A 17390-nucleotide genomic window follows, 5' to 3' on the forward strand; every position below is an offset into this window, starting at 1 on the left:
GCTCGGCCTCCTCTTCAATGAGGCCAAGTCCACCCTGTCTCCTACCCAAAGGACAGAATTTATAGGGGCGGTTCTGGACTCAACACATGCCAGAGCATATCTTCCGGAGTCCAGGTTCTGGTCCATGTCCGAAATCATTCTCGGTCTGCAACGCTCCCTAACCACCATGACAAGAAACTGCCTCAAGCTGTTGGGTCACATGGTGGCATGCACCTATGTGGTGAGCCATGCCAGACTCCGGCTTTGCCCACTACAATCCTGACTGGCGACGGTATACTGCCCGGCCAGAGATCCCCTGGACTCAGTGGTGACTCTTCCCCAGATGGTGCTGAGCTCTCTCCAATGGTGGCTTGACCCATTGAAGGTGTGATTGGGTGTTTCCTTCGCTGCCCCTCAACCCTCTCTCTCCCTGGTGATGGATGTCTCGAATTGGGGATGGGGAGCGCACTTGGGGGAGCTCAGGACACAGGGCTTGTGGTCACAGGAGGACCTCAAGTTACATATCAACGTCAGGGAGCTGAGAGCTGTTCGCCTGGCTTGTCTTACCTTCCAATCCCACCTGGCCGGTAGATGTGTCTCAGTCCTCATGGACAACACATCAGCGGTCTTCTATATCAACAAACGGGGGTTGTACGCTCGTCTCCTCTGTGCAGGGAAGCCCTCACACTGTGGGACTTTTACGTTCAGAATGCTACCCACCTGACGGCGTTCTACCTCCCGGGGGAACAGAACGGCCTGGCGGACGCTCTCAGTTGCTCTTTCCGGGGCTACGAGTGGTCCCTTCATCGGGACGTAGTGCACTCCATCTTCCGGCTCTGGGGTCATCCCCAGTTAGACCTGTTTGCTTCAAAGGAAAATAGGAAGTGTTGGCGATTTTGCTCCCTCCGGGGCCACAGCCCGGGGTCTCTGTCAGACGGCTTCCTCCTGTCATGGAAGGAAGGGCTGCTCTACGCCTTTCCTCCAATTACCTTGATACACAGGGTAATTCTCAAGATCTGCAGGGATCACGCCCATGTAATCCTGATAGCACTGGCGTGGCCAGGCCAACATTGGTACATGTCGCTCCTGCACATGTCCACCCAAGCGCCCCTGACGCTGCCCCTGCTGCTGGACCTGATCACACAGGACCAGGGTTGCCTCCGCCACCCGAACTTGCATCATTCCACCTCACAGCCTGGTTGCTCCATGGTTAAACCTGGTGGAGATGCAGTGCTCCCAAAAGGTCAGGCAAGTGCTGCTCAGTAGCAGAAAACCTTCGACCGGGGCCACCTACATGGCCAAATGGAAACGCTTCTCCATCTGGTCCGGTCAGCAAGGGCAGGAACCGTTGCAGGCCCTGATTCCCGTTATCTTAGACTATCTGCTCGACCTGAGACAGTTGGACCTTTCCCTCTCCCCGGTTTGAGTTCACTTAGCGGTCATCTTGGCTTTCCACCCGGGAGAAGGGGGCACCTCGTTGTTCACAAACCCACTGGTTGGTCGTCTCCTTAAGGACATGGACAGGCTGTTTCCGCATGTCCGTCAACCAGCTCCTACCTGGGACCTCAACCTGGTCCTCTCCCCCTCATGGGACCTCCCTTTGGGCCCCTGGCTTCATGCTCTCTGCTGTACCTGTCATACAAGGTCACTTTTCTTGTAGCAATCATCTCAGCAAGGAGGGTATCAGAGCTAACGGCACTGACATCCGAACCCCCGTACACTGTCTTTTATAAGGACAAGATCCAACTTAGACCTCACCTGGCTTTCCTCCCCAAGGTCATCTCCCAATTCCACATGGGACAAGATATCTTCCTACCGGTGTTTTATCCAAAGCCACACACTTCTGGTAAGGAGTGGAGGCTGCATTCCCTGGATGTCCGCAGGGCCCTAGCCTTTTATGTTGAATGGACAAAGCTGTTTAGATGGTCGACCCAGCTCTTCATCGCGGTGGCAGATAGAATGAAGGGGTTCCTGGTCTCCTCTCAGAGGATCTCTTCGTGGATCGCGGCCTGCATACGAGAATGCTATTGTATTAGAGCCCCTATCCCTCTGATTACGGCCCACTCTACCAGAACGCAGGCCTCCTCCGCTGCGTTCCTGGCTCAGGAGATTTGTAGAGCTACCACATGGTCCTCCATCCACACGTTCACGTCCCACTATGCCATCATGCACCAGGCTAGGGATGCCGCCGCCTTCAGTCGCGCAGTGCTTCAGTTGGCAATGACCTCCGACCCCACCTCCTACGGTTAGGCTTGTGAGTCACCTACTTTGAATGGACATGAACAACCACTCGAAGAAGAAAAAACGGTTACCCACCTTTTAGTAACTGTTATTCTTCGAGATGTGTTGTTCATGTCCATTCCAATACCCACCCTCCTGCCCCTCTGTCGGAGTGCCGGCAAGAAGGAACTGAGGGGGGTGGAGGGTCGGCGGGCCCCTTTATAGGGTGCTGTAGTGGCCTTATGGGTGCTGCTAGGGGAAAATCTGCTAGGCTGTTTGTGCAATTTTCTATTTCAGCCTCTTTTGGGTAACTAGAGTCAGAACAGTTATGCTTTTGGGTTTACATAGAACTTCTTGTCAGAGGACCTCCAAGTTCTACACTATAGTGGGCTAGAAAGTTATCTCAATTTTACCTTGAGGAGCTTATCAATTTACCCAACAGCAAAGAAATGTCAGAGCTGGGAATATTTAGATACACATTAAAAAAAGAGGGTAATTCAATATGTCAGGCAAACACATTATTCACTTTTCCTAATTACCCCAAATGCTGTGCTTACTCAGATATGAAGGGTAAGTATTCATACCCTAAAAGGTGTCTATGATTTCTGCTTGCTAATACATTATTGTATGACTTTACATGTACCAAAGTTAATGACTAAGCAGCCCTGCTAGAAAGACTGTGGATACCTGTAATACACAAACTCCTTTTCCACTCCATGACTAGCCCAACAATGCCCTGGTTTCCATATTCTGTGAGAACTGTTCTCCAATCTACAACTGGCTTCTTTAACTTTGAGACTATTCCTATCAGGAACTCTTGGGGCTGCAATCTCTAAGCCCAGCTAGCTGCTTTGTTGAGATCTTCACATTTTGGGGCAAGCCTGGTCATAGTTATTCCTGTATATGCTGTGCATATCCAACCACAGGGAGATCTCTGAAGCTTTTGAGACTGAAATAGAATAACCAAACTAGGAAAGAGGTTGACAGATCTGCTGAACTTGTGAGGAACATGTTCTTAAAAGGAGACATGGTAGGCTCTGTAGGGAAGGGTCATACATTTGAGAGAGAGGCTTAGGATCAAAAGTGAGAACTTTTTCCTTTATCTGACCAACAAATCCTCTCCTGACCCCCTAATAAAGTTATTATTTGAACTGACTGAAAACTTCAACATTTGGATTCAGCTTGAGAAGAAGGTTGATATTTAGGATCTGTTCCAAACTAGTTTGTTCATTGGAACGGAAGAAGAGAAGCAAGTTTTCATCATTAAACTAACATGGAAGTTGAGGAAGTGCTTAGAGAACTACTGCAGGGTGAATGGAAATATATCCAACAACACATTTGCCTTTGTGGCCAGGCCCTGGTTTCAGTACTCTGCAAGTCAGTGAAGCCTTAGTCAAAGAAACTGAAAACCCTCTTCAAGAGTCTTTCCTAGTTCGATCCTCTCTCTGGGAAGGCTCAGCTTAAAGGGATTCACTAGCACCCAGTCAGGAGGAGAAAGGGACAATCCTCACCACCACTGAAATACGTATCTACCTCCTTTTCTCTGCAGGAAGTTCTGTCCCTATGCTGGTTTCCCTTCCTCCCAAAGGGAGGGCAGTGTGGTAAGGTTGCTGTCTTCAGCTCTCCATCCCAATCACTACACAAGGAGACCCTGCACTTCACTTTTTCTTTCCTAGCCAGAATCCAGGGGAAAAGAGAATAGTCCTTGCAAGATCCCTCTCCCTCACTCCTCCTAGCACAGTGTCTGAACAGAGTGGTGGCTGGCAGAACAAGGAATGTTCCATTCATTTTGCAGGCATAAGTAATCACAGAGAAGTTTGGCTGCCTCTGGGGACATGGACTCCTTGCAGATAAATTTATTCCCTTGTCCCTGTTCTCTTCACTATGCCATATCTGATCACCCAGTGATGCAACTTCAGCTCATCAACACTCATGACTACATATAAGCAGTAGTAGGATGAGCTGCCCCTCCTATTTGAACTACTTTAACCACTGCCTGTGAATGCAATAGAAAAACTAAACAGATATAATAGTTCAAGCCAACATGCTGTGAAGTGTAGTGATAAAAATAGCTTACTGCCAGGATTATGAATCTCAAACATATGCAGTGCTATTTGATCTGTTTCTTTGGATTACCTGTCGCTTTGCTTAATATAGAATACATCTGGATCTAACTTGAATTAGAAATCGTAACCATACTACTACCAAATGTATACTTTAGTAGCTATATTCAATTAAAAATTGAATAAAAGAGAATTAGACCCTTATCCAGGTGGACCAGCCCAGCTTCCTTGAAATACTGTTAACTGTGGGAGACAGGTTGATAAAAGATGTTGTCTTGAGTCATAGTACAAGTGATTGTGATAGCTTGTGGAATATTATAGTGTTAATATGCAGGTTTTTATGGGTTATCTTCAAGGGATAAGAACCATGCTCATGACTTTAAAGGTGTCTACAGGTTAATATACCATACCAACAGTTCTTTAAAAAAAAATAGAAATCTAGTAATAAAGGAGAGATCAACTAAGATGGCTTTTATTGCCGTTAGTGAAAAATCCAATCCTATCACCATCTCCAGTTGTTCTGGTCCAATGTCTGACTTGTTAAATACACTTGATACCACTAAGAACTAAAATTGCCGGTCTATCAGCACAGACCTGTGGTGTGTCCTGCAAGTATCATATCAAATATGTTCCAGAACAGTGAATTCTCAGGTTTATTCACAACACCTTGGCTAGTGTTTGGTTTGCAGTGTGGGGAAAACTTGCTCTGTCAGTCCCTATGCTGTACCTGGTCTGTGTGCTGTACAGGTCTGTGGCTGTACAGTCTCTCAGGCAAAGATGAAACTTTTCATCGATTGCAGAAGGTGGGTGAGGCAATAGTTTTTATTGGACCAACTTCTATTGGTAAAAGAGACAAACTACACTGAGATCTTCTTCAGGTCTGGGGTACCTTTCATTAGCACATAACACACACCAAAAAATGTAATGGAAAACATAGTATTAATGAAAACCAAACTAACAGATGAAGCTTGCTGTATACGTATTCTCTTCTGAATGCCAGTATGAATTGCATAAAATCTCTCAAAAATAGAGTCCTGCAAATGTTTCCACAGGGCTTTCCCCTTAGTGTCTGGGAATGACGCATTATGCATTATGTATTCAAATAGTAAGCAAATACATACAAAATAAGGACCTCAGAATTCTTCTTTTTGCCTAATAAAGACTGGAATCTGTGCTGTAGGCTAAGACATGGATGGGCTGTTGTCATGAAAATAATGGTAAGTAGGGGGAAACCAAAATATTGGAACAGAAAATAATCAAACATAATCTAGCATTCAGTTGTATCCCCTACTCTTCTCCCAGTGGGAATATGTGTCTGTTTAAAGTTTGAACTAAAAATACAGTGTGTGGTTTTTTTAAGATGGAGAGAAGGTTTAAAATAGACAGTGCTAGCGATATGAAACTTTTGCCATAACTAGTAGAATTAATGTCTATGGGGAACTTTACCCCACCCTGCCCTCACAACAAAAATAGTAATTGCATTATTTCCACAAACCAAAAAATACGCCAACACAATACATACTGAGACACTTGTTCAAAAAGTCCATATGAAATAAGATGAATGGTATTTTGGCAGTAACACTAAATTGGGGGCCCCCTTGGGCTGCTGGGGGACCTAACCAATTGTTTAGCCTGTTCCTGCCTAGCACCACTATTGCCAATCCCCCTTTCTCCCTCATGAAAAATGGGAGGAACCTCCATGTTGCTCCCTCTGGCTCTTCTGCATTTCCCTACCTGGGAAGGAGAAGAAGAAGAGACCTACTGCAGTTGTTCTTCAGTGTGTGAAGGGGTGAAAAACCCCTAGACCTGCCCCCCTCAAGCCTGTGTGTGTGTGTGTGTGTGTGTGTGTGTGTGTGTGTGTGTGTTTTGGGAAGGAACATTTACAGCTGCAGGAGGAGTTGCAGTGTGCTAGGGGGCAAGAAACAGATAGGTGAGGATGGGGGACAGCACTGATGGGTGTCTGGTAGTAAAATTGATGTGGGGCTGGGGCTATTGTGAGGGAGGGAGACAACTTATTGATGAAGGGACACCCAACTTATGTGGGGCTGTGGAGTGCCTAATTAACTGACAGGTTGGGAGATGGGCAGATATGGGTCAGGGCAGCAACGCATTAATGAATGAGACTGTTTGAACGTTGGGAGAAGTTGAGTGTTCCCTGCACTATCAGCAGCATGTTATGCAAATTTGAGTAAATTGATTGGCCTGGGTCTTGTAACAAGAGCTACTGCAGTACAGGCTAAAATCACATTTACTATAGATTTGTGAACATTGATAACACTGTAATTGTCACACACACACACTAGGGTATGCATAGGGAGTTAAAAAAAAATCAGAAGGCAGACCAGAAAACAAACTGTAACCCTTTTAAGGAGTTCTGACTCATGATTTTAACTATTGAGGTTGCAGTACTACTCCTGAAGCTGGGCCCAGCCCAGGTTTGTCCTTAACAGGATGTTTCAACCTGTGACAACATGCTTAACTCTAAGCATGTGAATAATCACATTGACATAATTGGAACTATTTGGATAATTAAAATTAGTCATGCTAAACTGAAGCAGGGCCTAGGTAAGTACACTACATGCTTGTTCTTATTAACACCCGGCTCTTGAACCGCGATGTTAAAAGAGAGGATAGTTGATTCCTGAATTTATGTAATCTTTATTTTGTGTTGGAAAGCCTCAAAGGGTGTGTGATAGAGTGGCTGCAGGACTTGGAGATTTTGCAGTTATGATCTGATCCAAAGCCTATTGAAGTTAATGAAATGACTCCCATTGACTTCAGTTGGCTAGTTACTCCAGAGGGAATTCAGCGCCAAAAAATTTAAAAATTCTGCACATGCTATTTTAAAATTCTGAATATTTTATTTGTCAAAACAACACAATATAATCACACCAGTTTCAATTATTTTGGTAATTTATTTCAACATACATATTAGCAAGTATGTCTGTAGCAATACAGATAAAAAAGATTCAGGAAATGTTTTTGACAAATAGATTCCTTACTAGGCATATTAAATACATAACTTTGGGTAATAATTCATTTAAACTACAGTATAGGAACTTATTTCCTGCACCCCTCAGAAGCAGTGCAAAGGCTTGTGGTAGTCATGGATAGCGGAGGAGTTGAGAGAGAGAGAGTAAAATAATCCTGAGAGTGAACCTGGAAGCTTGTCTGTGTGTGGGTGGGAGAAGTATGGAACAGGTGTTTGTTTTTTTGCTTTTGGGGGAGGATTGTTAGGGAGTTGGGGAGCCTCTCCCTGGCTGACTCTTAGCTTCTCCTGTTAAGTCAGGCATCCCCCATTCATGTCCCCATGTAGCCCTGCATCCCTCTTCACCCTGTCCCCATGTAGCCCTGCATCCCTCTTCACCCTGTCCCCATGTGGCCCTTTCCCCACCCCTAGCCCTTCTTAACTTCAGTCTATGTAACCCCCCAGCAGTCCAATGTCCCCCTCACTCTGTCTGTCCCCCTACATATCCTATGCCTTCTCACCTGTCCCTGTGAGTAGGGCTGTATGAGGAATGCAGCCTCTCCCCTTCCCTATTAGCTATGGCTGGCTGAGCTGCCTGCCCTCTGTTCTGACAGCACAGCAGCCCCTGGTAGGCAAAAGACATGACTGCAGTGCCTCTCTTGCAGAATGTATTTTCTGCAGAAGAAAAAAATCTGTGAGGGTCATGAATTCTGCACATGCACAGTGGTGCAGAATTCCCTCGGGAGTAACTTTAGGATGGGAACTTTAGAGCATTTGGACTAGTGTTTGACAGAAGTGCAGGGAAAAAACAGAGAGTGAACACAGAGCACATAACCAACTTTTTGGTGCTATAAAAGTTGTTCTAGAGCATGTTCAAGAATCTCTACATACAAATAAATAAGACTGGGCTAGAATATTGTGTCAGTTTCTCTCTCCACAAGGATATAATTCACTTTTCAAGTTCAAATCTTCACTGACACTTCAGCGCACAGGAAAAAAAAATGGCTGAGCTATAGGGTATGTCTACATTGCAGTTAAAAACCTGTGGCTGGCCCATGTCAGCTGGCTCAGAGTCATGGGGCTTGGGCTGCAGGGCTGTTTAACTACAGGGTAGACTTCTGGGCTTGGGCTGGAGCCTAGGCTCTAGGACCCTGCAAGGTGGGTGGGTCCCAGAACTGGGGCTGCAGCCCAAACCCAAAAGTCTACACTGCAATTAAACAGTCTTGCAGCCTGAGTCAGCTGGCACAGGTTAGCCATGGGTTTTTAATTGCAGTGTAGATGTATTCTGTGAGATCATGTGGGAAAGAGTGAGCAGTGAGACCTTTACAATTCTAAAGGATTATAGAAACTATAAAACTTTTATACTATGGGTTGGCCAACCTACAGCACAATTGCTGAACAGTTTTCATTAAACCTTTTGTAAATTCTTTGTCTCCCTTTCATACCCCTCCTGCTTCTTCCCCGCTTTCCCCATGACTACATCCCTTCATATTTTCTCTGACAGGCCCAGGGCTACTGCTGTTTAGTTGCTGTGGGCAGTTTACATAAGGGAGATTACATGTTTCTCATCAAAATATTCAGTATAATATGCCAAACAAAATTGCTTTAACATTGTGATCAGGAGAGGGAAAAAAATGTGCTTCTCTTTCTGTTACAAAGATATAACTGTCACAATATAAACAGCACTGAAGCTGGTTAGCCAAATCCTGCAGAAAATAATCTCAGACCAAACAATGGTCCAGATCATTCCTTTGATTTCTATGTTGAAGGGACTCTTAGGGTGTGTTGATCTTCCTCTTTTCACATGGAGAGAGGAAGAGCCACAGAATCATCCTGGCTCCATGCAGAGCCTACTGCTGCAGCACCATCCTGACTCCATGTAGAAACTCCCAGATTGTTCTCTTTATAATGGAAACGATGCACTTTGCAGAATGGACCAAAGCATTTTTGGAGACAAGGCTAGTCACAGAGGGGAACAGGCAATGACAACCAGACTCCTGCTGTATGATATTTCAGAGCTGTAATATTTGCTCGTAGTCAAGGAGAGGGGCTGAGTTTCATACTCTTCCAATGGTAGAAAGGCAGATTGATAAATGCCCACTGTGTGATTGCACTCATACTTACTAATATAAAATTGGAGTGGGATTATCATATTGGAAGTATTCTGCTTCCCTTTTGAGCTGTGTTCCTGTTGAAGTGAAAGATTCTGACATTTGTGGTAATGAAGCAAATCGGGTAAAAAAGCATTAGAATGTTAAATGAATTGCAAATAAAATGTATGAAAATCCTATGTAAAATGAGCATATAAATTGAGTTCACAGTTAGATTGCCAGGGATTAGAGGTATTCTAACATCCCTAATTCTAAGGGTTAATTTTAGTATATGCAGAGATTTTACAGGAATATTAGATTTTGTTTTTCTTCAGCACGCAGTGATAAATATATATAGGCTCAAGAAGGGAGAGAGAGGTTTGGGTTTTTTAAGAGAGTCTCGTAAATTTAATACAAAGCTTCAAAGAAATTATATATTGAAAAGAGAGGGGTGGAAGAACAGGATGAGCATAAAAGAGAAAGCAACACAGAGTCAGAAAGATCCAAGCATAGGAAGCTGAACACAGAACAGCAAAATATTTACATGCATCAGATTCCACTGCGTACAGTCATTTTAATTTCGGGTTCATCCTATGGTATGGAAAGAGCTTTCCCAGTCATTTGTATTTATCCTTTAAAAATACTTAGCTGTGTCATGCAGCTAGAAGACTGTTGTTTAATTGGTGTGATGGGCTGAACCCCCTGGGGTGTCACCTGGTGTGCTGGGATGCCACTGAGTCAGACTGTTCTGCCAGCCTGGGTCCCCTTTACCTCGCCTTGCTGGGTTAGGCTCCCCAGCCAAGCACACAGGCAGGGCCACATCCACCAGCACAGAGAGACAGAGATCCACTTTGGGAAGGCTCAGCTTAAGGGACTTGCCATGGCACCTAGATGTCCACCCCCTCTTGTAGTACAAACCAAAATTACATGAAATTTACCTTTTCCCTCAATGTGGAGGAGAATGTGCACAGCTTCTCGCCCCCGCCCCTCCCCTCCAGTTAGAAATCACATAAACTGGGTTATATTGTAAACCAGAAATAAATGTATTAACTATAACAGGTGTATTTTAAGTAGTTAAGGAGGTAGACAAAACAAGGCAGATTACTATGGAAATAAAACAGAGCATGCAAACTAAGCTGAATACACTAAAGAAACTGGTTACAGGAGAGTTCTCACCCTAAATGTGGTTCTAATAATCCTCTTCACAGGCCAGACATCCTTCAAGTCTGGGTTCAGTTCTTTCCCCCAGTTCAGTCTTAGTTGTTTCCAGCAGTCATCTTGGCTGGGGTAGCCAGGAGAACTGATGACCAAGATAACCTCACTTCCCACCCTTAAATAGGATTTGCATAAGCCTGGAGGAAGTCCTTTGTTTCCCCAATTTGAGCCCCTTTCCCTTACAGTGGAAAGTTACAAGAAGTCCCAGTTAATGTTTTAGTATCAGGTGACAAGACCACCTGACTCTGTAGGATTACAGCGTCCATGAGTCAGGGGCAGTCTGGAGCATCCAGAGGAAGGCCAAGGTTTTCACAGTGCATTGTTCTTGTTGTTGGGCCATCTGCCCTGTCTGGCTTTTCCATTGTTGTACTTGAAGTGTTAGCAGTGGGCATCACCCAAAGTAGCATAGTTGAGATACAGATACATAGTCAATATTCCTAATTTCCAATACAGAAACGATACATGCATACAAATAAAATAATCACATTCAGTAAATCATAACCTTTCCGATGATATCTCACATGAGCCAGCTTGCTTAAAGTACAGTATATCTCAGTTTTGTCATATTCATATCATAAACATATTTTCATAAAGAATATGGAATGACACGTCACAATTGGGTCCAGTCAGTTCTCTACTTTCTACCAAGAAAAAGATTATAAATGTAAAACTAAACAAAAAAGCATGGGGTGCAGGGAAGGGATGGGGAAAGAAGGGGAGGAACAGGAAAAAATCCCACAGGATTTGATCAGTGTCAGACTGTTAACACTTAGTTGATGACAACTCTAGGGATTAATCCCTAATCCAGTTAAATTGTTTTTAGCCAGAATAAAAAACTAGCAAACCATCTGGTGGAAAGAACAGTATATGACTAAAAGGAAATACTGTCTGAGTAATACAGGGAAATATAAACCTATTTGCAGTAATTTGGGTATCTGCGCAGTTTCCTAAATCTCCAGCCCCTGTAAGGTGCAATATAATAGAAATGGAATATTTATCTCACAATTGTTTAACTAATTGCTATGGTAAAACATTATATATCTGGCCTGGAGTTGGTGAGTGACTATATTCCTGCACTGTGCATTTCTTATAATTCTAACACATTGTAGACATAACCAAATAATTAAAAAGAATATGCCCTATAGAAGGGAACAATTCTGCACTGGCAGGGAGATGGACTATATGGTTTAACAGGTTAGTGTCATTTTCAAATGATATAATTCTATTACTTTAGGATTGGTGGCAGTTTCAGACTGGTGGCAGTTTCAGATTTGTTCTGCTCTAAATTTTCTCCATTTCCAAATTCCTTTGTCTGGGAGAATCACTGTTCATCTCCATGAACACTTTTACTCTTTGATAGATGCAGAGCTGTGCTGAGCATGTGTAATCACAAAAAGCAAAATACAACCGATCACAACCCATGGGTTGGTGGCTTACAAATGCAAGATGATTGACTAGCCTCACAAGCTACTCTCCTGGAAGTGGAATGTCTGTCTGTGGAGAAGAGTAGACCACTGTTATTGGATCATTCCCAACTTGATGTGTATATTTGAGAATAAGGCTGTGTCCATCCTGGAGTGTTTTGCCACTGGGATAGCTACACTGATGTGGTTTGCTGTGCTGGTGCAAGTCACAGCTGACACTGGTGCCTCATGACTATATTAGGACATTGCATCAGTGTACCTAAGCCAGTGTAACTACACTACTGCAAAATGTCCCAGTGCAGATGACCCTGAGATATACTCTAGTGCTGGCAGTGGGCAATATCAGAGCATGTTAGAAAATTATTTAAAAGCAATTAAAAATATGGGACCATAATTATATGTTTGGTTTTGTGCAGGTGGACTGGAAATGGTGAGAGAGGTTGCAATGAGTCTTTTCCTACCTCGACCCACCAGGGCCAGAGGCAGGCAGAATTCTGCCATTTATGCTCCCTATGCACATGGTAGAGCCAGGATAGGATGTCTGGCAGTACTCATTAGTCTCAAGGGGACATAGCTGACTGAGTTAGGACTATTTGACCATCCACTTGATCGTCCTGCAAATGCAAAGAAAAATCTCAGTAGGCCCCTGTGAGAATTGAACACACAGCCCCTGGTTTACAAGATGCGTGCTTTAACCTCTGAACTTAGCAACCATTATAATTTTCTAACTCTGTCTCTTCAAAAGTATTGGTGGTGACTGTTCATACAGTCCATCAAGGAAGAAGGTTCTAACTACTGGCACTATATATACATATTTATTCCCTTCTATCCCAGTCTCTCTTTCCCTTTTTAAAACTAGAACCTCTCACTTTTTTATGACTGATATTTTATTATGTTTTGTGATATTGTTTATGTTTCTAACAGGGTAGCTGGTTCATTCAATAAAACTGGGCTCAGCAGTCCTGTTCCACTCCAGGTGCTCACAGTTGGGCCAATTAAGGGGGCAGGGTAGCACCTGTGGGAGTCAGAAGTCAGAGTAGACTGAGTTGGGAGAAGCCAGGAGATGAGAGCTGTTAGAGACAGTGGTTTCTGGGGAAGGCAGAAAGCAGCAAGAGGGAGTTTCTGGCTGGCATCCCCAAACCAGAGGGCTGGAGACAGAAGGAGCAGTGAAGGGGTATTCCTGTTGGCTCTAAACTAGAGCAAAGGGCTAGAGAGAGATGAAATAAGGAGGAGCACTGGAGGGGACTACCTGCTGATGTCTCTTTGTTGGAGAGCTGGACCCTGAAGAACAGTAAGAGGGCCAGGAGGAATGATGGATGCTCCCAAGAGAAAGGCTATGGGAATTCCCACTGGGAAGAGCAGGTTTGTACCCCAGAAGGGAAGGCTGGGCTGGCTGCTCTGACTGAGCAACAAAAGTGGACAAAGAGTGTCTGGGTATGGTAGAAGATGCTGGAATGTGTTATGTCAGGGCCCAAAATCATGTGTAACTTTTAAGGACTACTTGCATGGAGGTGATATGCACTATATTCTGGGATTTTTGTTATGGACTACTTTCACTATTTAAATAGACAAGAGGATAAGGTGGCATGGAGTTACTGGTTTCCCAAGAGGGAAAATGAGGTGAGGGGCCACTTGCAGGGTAGCCCCAAGGCTATGAGGGGTCACCAAGGGTATGAGGGGGGAAGCTATGCATTCACAAGGTTGCTGTTCTGTTACACAGTAATACTAGCTTTATGATTATGACTATGAACATTCTTTTATATACTCAAACTTTCACCTTAGTGATTCTCAAATGTAGCAAAATAAGGACTTTACAAATGTAGCAAATAGATGTATATAATTTGTAAAGCAATTTGCTATGATGGTCTATACAAGTACCTTGTTAGATGTTGCCCTATTGCTATATCCTGTCACTACATGATGAAACTTTCACATCCCCTTTTCTCTGAATGTGCAAAAAATTCTTTGGAAAGTCTCTCAGGGCCAAATCATATTATAAATTATAGTGGGAGAGTTCTCTGTCCTTTATGTCTTGCCTATTAGTAGCATTGAACCTGCTCAGAGCAGGGTTAGGTGGCACAGTGGTAAAAACTCCTGCCTTACAGACCTGAACCAATGGTAGTGTAATGGGTCAGAGACTTCCTGAAAAATGCTGGTGTAGACACAGCTTTATACCTGCACAATTGGCTTCTGAATATTGTCTTCTATGAATAAATAGACCTGAGCTGCAAAGTTTGGCCCCAGTTACAAACTTTCTCAAAGTTCAAGTGGACTAGTTATCAGCCAGAGATTTGGGCAAGTCCTTTATGGAAATAAGGGTAAATCATGATGTTTGCATGCAGATCTGAGCTTTCTGACAGTTTGGAAATGGGGACATCCAGCTCTCCTATCACTGGAAAGGTGTAGAGGTAGGCTGGCAGGCAGTCTGTTTTACAATGGGTAATACATTATCTTCTTCTTCCTCAGAGATAGCAAGGCAGTGAGTGAGTACTTGTATTATAGAAAAGCTGTAGAATATTCAATACTAAATTAAAATTGTCTGATAAAGGCTTCCTAAATGATCAGAGTCACTAAAAAATATTTTCTCCCTAAATTTAGCTATATTTTCACCACTGTCTTAATGTTCAAAACACTTTTTTCTTGAAAGAAAGATGTTGAAACTAAGGTAGGTTGAAACCTGCAATTTCTTCCACATTGGTTTGAACAGGATTACAGTGATGTGTCAGTCTGAGGACATGCTATGCCTAATAAATCATCCTGGCAGAAAAGCTGTGGTCTGAGTGTGCAGAATGAGTAATAAGGATGAATCATCACATTTACACCTACAGTGAGTCCAGAAAGAAGAAAAAAATACTGGAAAACTGAATGACGAGAAAGCACAATAATGGTTATCACATGGTAAATAATAGCCTACAGAGAGATCCACAATAATAGTAAAAAATGATCATTCATAAATTGTCATGCTTCAAGCACCTCAGCAAGATGTGGAAGAGTACAGTAACTTCTCAGGCCACGTCCACACTACAGAGTAAAATCGGAATTAATAAAATCAATTTTATAAAACAGGTTTTATAAAATCGATTTTACGCGTCCACACTAGGGCACATTTCTTCGGTGGTGTGCGTCCATGGTCCCAGGCTACCATCGATTTCCAGAGCGGTGCACTCTGGGTAGCTCAGTAAAAGAATGGGACCAATAACTTCGATTTCCGTCCACACTAACCCTAAATCGATATAATAATATCGATTTTAGGGTTACTCCTCTCGTTGAGCAGGAGTACAGAAATCGATTTTAAGACCCCTTCAAATCGATTTTAAGTGCCTTGTAGTGTGGACGGGTACAGCATTAAATCGATTTAACGCTGTTTAAATCAATTTAACGCTGTAGTGTGGACCAGGCCTTAGTTAAAGTTGTCCTAGTTAACATTGTTAAACTGCTGATCAATTTAAAGTTGCACAATGCTCCCTTATAACTTTGTTTGGCAGCTGCCTGCTTTGTCGACTGCTTGCAGAAAGAGCAGCCCATTGGAGCTGATTGGTGGTGGCTTGGAACCAGGATGGACCGGCAGCCCCCATATCAGCTCCCCGCTCCCGTAAGTTCCCTGTTCGTCAGCAGCCCAGCAGGCTGTCAATTGCCGGGCAGTTCAGCTGTCCCTCCCCCACCGCTGCCATATACTGTTCCTGCCCTCTGCCTTGGAGCTGCTCCCAGGAGCCTCCTGCTTTCTGTGCAAGGGGGAGAGGTGGAAGAGGGTGCTAATGTCAGAGTGTCCCCCCTGCTCCTGCCCCCCACTCATTCACCCCATCTCCGCACAGCAGGGTGAGTACATGACAGGGCTCAGGACGGAGGGAACTTGCTGGCAGCAGCTGCTGTCTCAACTTGCTGATCTACTTAAAAAGGGCAGTGGACTTAGAGTGGGATCAGCGTACTTAAAGGGGCAATGCGCAGCGCGCTGTCTTTCTCTCTCTCTCACACACACACACTGTGTGTCTGTCTCTCCCTGCCATGCTGCCTCTACTCCCTCCATTCATGTTGCCTTGTAGAGTGTGAGGCTACATTAACAGCAGTGTGTTAACCCTTGAGGGCTCAGCCGAGTGCTAGTTCATCATTTAGCAGTAAGGCATTCCCTGGGAAATATCCCACCCTCTTCCACCCTCTGACTTCACCACCTCAACCAAGCTTCACAATCATCATTGCTGTGTACAGTATTAAATTGTTTGTTTAAAATTTGTACTCTATGTGTGTCTGTGTATAGTTTTCCTTCTGTTCATATGTGATATATACATGGTACTGTAAAGCCAGGATGCCCTTTGTTATTTAGCAGCTGGGTATTTTCTGTTAAATCCAATGACAATATAGGCTTTTGTCTGGCAAAAAAAATTTGCCTGGAACCTAAGTGCACCTCCCCCACAATTTACATTAATTCTTATGGAGAAATTGAATTTGCTTAACATTGTTTCACTTGAAGTAGCATTTTTCAGGAACATAACTACAATGTTAACCGAGGAGTTACCGTAGATATAAATAAAATGTTGCTGACTATTGTGTGGAAATGCTTGAATGGACTTTAACATTATTGCACATTACTAGATTTGAAGCTGTCCATTATCTTGTATCTGTTAAGTACTCTTAAGAGTTTATTCTAAAGCTAAAGACCAGTCTGTACTAGTTGTTTTTTTTTAATTTAAACCCCGATCCTGCATACATATGGTAAGCTCAGCACATGCATGAATAGTCCCATTGATACAAATCAGTGTATTTAGGTGCATAAATACCTCTACAAATCTGGCCCAGAACTACAGCCTTAAGTTTGTTCTTGTTATTTGGGGTCATCCTAACAATATTATATCTATATCTAATCTGCAAATGTGCATGCTTTTTAATAGGATACTTCTTAAAAAGTTAATGAAAATGAGGTCATGTGGATGTGATCATGGAACTTAAACCACCTAATATAACTTGTCTTTTCTATTCATCTGCCAATGCGGGATTGATCCCAACGTCATAGGTTTCCTCCCCCTCCTTGGACAAACATAAACCCAGTCTTGCAAAATTTATGCATGTGTTGTGCTTAGTTTACACATTGAGTTAATGGAAGTACATGTGCTTATTGTGAGTAATCCCATGGTGCCTGATCCTGAAAGGTGCTGCAAAATTAAGCATATGCATAAATCTTTGGAGACATGAAGCCATAGTGTGATCCATTGGGAAGGGCAGTAAAGTTATAGTTGGGCAACCTGGGTTTTTTCTTAGCTCTGCCAGTGGTTCATTAGTTTTTCTGCAGTTTTGTCTACTTCCTCCTTTACATCACTGCTCCTTCATTTATTTCAAATAGCGCTATCCCTTTATTCCTTGTAGTTTTCCTTCTGTTCATATGTGATATATGCATGGTACTGTAAAGCCAGGATGCCCTTTGTTATTTAGCAGCTGGGTA

This window comes from Gopherus flavomarginatus, chromosome 7, assembly GCF_025201925.1.
Source record: "Gopherus flavomarginatus isolate rGopFla2 chromosome 7, rGopFla2.mat.asm, whole genome shotgun sequence".
In the NCBI taxonomy this organism is placed as follows: domain Eukaryota; kingdom Metazoa; phylum Chordata; order Testudines; family Testudinidae; genus Gopherus; species Gopherus flavomarginatus.